The sequence below is a fragment of the Polyergus mexicanus genome, unplaced genomic scaffold (assembly GCF_030449975.1).
Source record: "Polyergus mexicanus isolate NDT 795.1 unplaced genomic scaffold, iyPolMexi1.0 SCAF_19, whole genome shotgun sequence".
In the NCBI taxonomy this organism is placed as follows: domain Eukaryota; kingdom Metazoa; phylum Arthropoda; class Insecta; order Hymenoptera; family Formicidae; genus Polyergus; species Polyergus mexicanus.
In genome coordinates this window covers 4,157,347-4,162,211 of record NW_027223339.1, presented here as the reverse complement: position 1 = coordinate 4,162,211, position 4,865 = coordinate 4,157,347, and positions in this window count along the sequence as shown.

Below are 4,865 nucleotides of genomic sequence, written 5' to 3'. Positions count from 1 at the left end.
TCATAATAATAATGACCCTAGATTGCTCGCAGTTTTGGCTATGGTTCATCAAAATCCCCATATTAGTACCCGTCAAATAGAACGAGAACTGGGAATCCCTCAAACTACGGCACATAGATTGTTACGATCAGTCAATTACCATCCGTATCATATTACTCTGGTACAGGAATTAAGTGAGGCCGACTACGTACTCAGAGTACAATTTTGTAGATGGGCTCTTGAGATGTTAGATCAGAATCCAGATTTTTTTAGTAATGTTTGTTTCAGTGATGAAGCAACATTCATCAGCAATGGTAGTCTCAATAGAAAACTGCTACGTCCACGACGTTGTTCCTGGGTTACGCTAAAAGCAGTTTCTTGAGAAGTAATTAATGAGTAATAAAAAATAATGAGAAGTTTGTTTTAAGACTAATTTCGAGTATTAACAATGAAAACGTGGTATTTTTATTGTTAATTTATTGCAGAATCGTAAGCATGGGTTCTCAGTAAGAGAAATCGAAGAAATTGAATTTCGTCGATTACAGCGCCATCTATCATGAATCGAGAAAAATGTTTCAGACAAATTGTATGTGTTTTTAGCCAAAGATTCCGAATATGCAATAAAAAATAGGGGTTCCCATTTAAGATTTCAAACTTGCCCCCCCTCACCGCCCAGGGGAAGGGGTGGGGGGGCTCATTTTAACGTCATTGTATGTCCCCCTCGAAATGACAAAATTTTGATTCTAAACATTTTTTCGTAGTGTGCTTATTTTTCGAGTTATTTGGCTGCCTAAGTTAAAATGGGTCACCCTGTATATAGATAAATTAAATGTTAAGTCATATGAAAGACGAAGGTTGTTTCAGTAAGAACACTATATATGTATATTATGTGATTTTATAGAATTATAACAAACATTACCTCAATACACACACACAAATATTATTTAATCATTTGATTATTTGATAAACATATATGATACAGAGAATCATATATTGTTACATCTAATTTTAAATCCCATTACACATTACAACATATGTATTTATACTTCTTTTAATGCATTCTGTTACTTAAAATGGATAGCATTAATATAATATTACATATATACAATTTTATACTGTAATAACTTATCATTTTATACAGTTTAGAAACATATTTGCAAAATATATAATTGTGCATAACTTATATTCATAAGATAAAAATAATTTCTTCTACTCTGCATATATGCTAATGCTTCACCTTTATCTTTTGAAAGATTTAATATATATAAAATTTTATTATAAATATCCGATAGAAATAGATATCCAGCACTAAGATCTAACAAGGGGAAGGCACGGGTTGGGAAATTCAGTTTGGGATCAGCCTTCGTGTGGTGGTAGTGTACCCTTAGGGAAGAGAGGTTCACTTGCGCACAGTACAATTAGACACGTTGCAATCGCACACTGTGATATTAGACACATAAAGTTGCGCACCGTTTGATTGGACACAATTCAATTGCGCACGGTTCGTTTAGACATATTTTATTTGCGCACCGTTCAATTGGACACGTTGCTTTTGGACACAACACATATTTTTGTATAATTTAAAATACATACACACGCATGTATGCATGTATAATTTTGAAATTTTTTGATATTTATTATTAATTTCATTTGGTAAATAAACGTTTATTACTGTTCGTTTACACACAGTTCGTTTGCACACAGTTCTTTTGCGTACAGTTCTGTTGTGCCTCCGGAGAGGCACGGTAGTTGGGATCATTTGCCGGAAGGAATTTGGGAATTCGGGCTCCGCCTGAGAACTTCACTGTTGTTATTTGTTTAAAATGACACCTTTTCAATTAAATAAATATATTAATATCTATTTTATTTGTGACTTGATTACAATGTTCCCGCACTTTCGCTCGCGTCGCGTATCACGATAACGGATATCTTAACGTGCGCGTGTCTAGAGTCGAGTTTCGGTCTCGAGACTCGCCTCTCGCTTCTTCGTATATATTTCTGCCGACTGCGTGGCTATTCAATATTATAATAATTATTGATATTCGTTTTGACACTCGCGGTTGTTAGAGATATTGCTCGCGTAAAGGAATAAAGATTGCCCGCGTAATATTAATGGTGAAGACTGCCCGCCGTTCGTTAGCGGTGGGCCTTTTTATTAACTCCCCTTGGCTTCCCGGGAGGGGGTCGTTTAGCGACAAGGCTGTGTGTCGTGTCGCTTGATTTTGGCAATATCCAGATGCAAGCTAAGAAGTTCTAAGTAGGACTTCTTTGCTTGCACTTTCGCAATTTCTTTATTCCTTTTTATTTCGCCTTTAAGTAGGACTTCTACGTTGCATTTTCGCAATGTCCTTCTTCCGCTTGCCCTGATTTCCGCGTTTTCGCAATGAAATGATTGCACGGTCGCTCGTTGTCAGCGCTTTGTTCGGTTAACGCTCGTAACGTGATCTGTATTCGCGTTACACGTTGAGCAATCATATAAAATAATATGTATTTAGAATAATATATTTAATAATTCGTGTATAGCCTGTTCGGGCTATAACAGTTCTTTTACGCACAGTTCTTTCGCGCACATTTCTTTCGCTCGCATTTCTTTCGCGCACGTTTCTTTCGCGCACAGTTCTTTCGCGCACAGTTCTTTCGTGCACATTTCTTTCGCGCACATTTCTTTTGCGCACAGTTCTTTCGCGCACATTTCTTTTGCGCACATTTCTTTTACGCACATTTCTTTTGCGCACATTCCGATCAAGCGTATCGCATCTGAATATTCATACATTCTGACTGTTGATATATTTAAGAAAAGGGACTTCCGTTTGTTCTCTTGGCGAGTGAGCATCGTGGCTTAGTGGTAATCGTTATTTTGCCAATTAAGTGACCGCGGGCCATATACTGGCTTGGTGCGAGATATTCGGTTGACCGTGATCGCGACCCGTCACATGCGGGACGCGCATAGCATAGCGCATTGAACCTTCCTGGCCCTGAAACATCTCGAGTCGCCACGTAAGTGTGGCCATGGCCATATTGTCCGTGGGGCGAATACTGCGTATCAAACCACGCTCATACGCATAACACTCACACAAGAGCTAATGTGCAACGCATATAATAATGGAGGTAGATAACGAGGATAATCTAGAAAACGTTGCTCAAAAAGCTTCTCAGTGCACTGGGACGAGCAACGAAGAGGATGATGTCGAAAAAGTTCGTGACATCATATATCATCGCAATCGCAAAAGGAGCCAGTCTTCCACATTGAGAAGCCCTCTTCCCCCAAAAAGATCCTTCTTAGATTCTTTTAATGTTCGCGATCCTCGCTTGCAAAATAAGTACAGTTCCAATGTCAAACCTCCGTTCATTATTCATATTGAAAAAACGAGCTTCAAACCTCCTCCCTCCTCTCAGGCGCTGGAATCCGAAACTTCGGAAATAAATAACAACATAAAAACAGGTATAGATAACCTTGAGAATGTCTCATCAAACAATAGCCAGCGCTCCAGCTCTGGCTCATATGGTATAATCGCTTTTGGTAAACGTATTACTAAGCTTATTGACAATTTCTTATCAGCTTTTGATTTAAAAACAATAGGTAAAAATAAATTCTCGGTAACCTTCACCGATGGCAACTCGGCTAATAAATTCCGTGACATTTTCAATGAAAAATCTACTTCCATCTTTCCTAGAGAGTCATGGATTGCATATGTGCCTAATTTGAAAATTATTAGATAGTTTATAGTCAGGGGCGTCGATGATGACTCCCCTGGCGAATTAATTAAAAATGTCCGTCCACCATCGGATTGGAATGCCTTATGGCAGCCTCCATTCGAGGCTGCTAGATTAAAAAAAGCTATTCGTTCACAAACCCTAGGCAAAACTTTCACTATTAAATATATTGAATCTGACTCATACATTTTACGTTTCAGAACATTATCAGTCCCATTTAGTGTCATATATATGGGAAAGAGATTGTATTTGACACCGTTTATTGAGAAAGTCAGAAGGTGCCAAAAGTGTCAGCGATTTGGACATGTTGCAAGGATTTGTCGAACTCCGGACAAGAACGCGGTCTGCCGGTGCTGTGGTAAGCTCGCATCAGCTCACGATTGTAATAGTAATGTTAACGAGACATGTACGGCTGAAAAGCCGTCATGCGTTAACTGTAAAAGATATAACCTGCCTGATAGTATTGCTGATCATGAGGCATCCTCCAACTCTTGTCCTGTTTTTCAAAAACAAAGGAAAATCAAAAAGCTTATAGCATTTCATAATATATCTCAGTCCGAAGCAATCACATGGCTTGAGGGCTCTGACCACCGATCACATTCGGTGGTTGAGAACCATCCGTTCTCACATCCTCTTCTTACCCTTGGGGAATTTCTTCCCTATGCTCTATCTAAATCCTATGCTGAAGCGGTCTCTAGAGATCACCGCTCTAGACATTTGAATTTTCCTCCGCCTTTATCGGAGGTTAATAGGAAACGCTTGCCTATTAATACCAAGCCCCTGTACACGACAAATAACTTATCCGCTATATCATCTGCTAATTACAAAGAACACAAAGAGCATGAGGTTGGATCGCAACACAAAGCGCCTAACCCCTCGTTAACTAAACTTCCTATCTCTTCTCCATCACCCTTCACTTTCACCTCTACTCAGGACACAGACATTAATATTTTCTCTAGCAATAATACAACTATCAACAATCGCCATTCCAATACAACACATGTCCCCTTGGCCAGTGGCCACAACACGCCTACTCCTGGCCCTAACTCTAACCCAGACATTCTGAAAAACTGGGTTCTAGACTGCCAAAACAAGTTTTCTGCGGTCAAGACTATACAACCAGACATCCTGACGCAAATGGGAGTTCTTCTTCTGAACAACTCCCTTTTCTC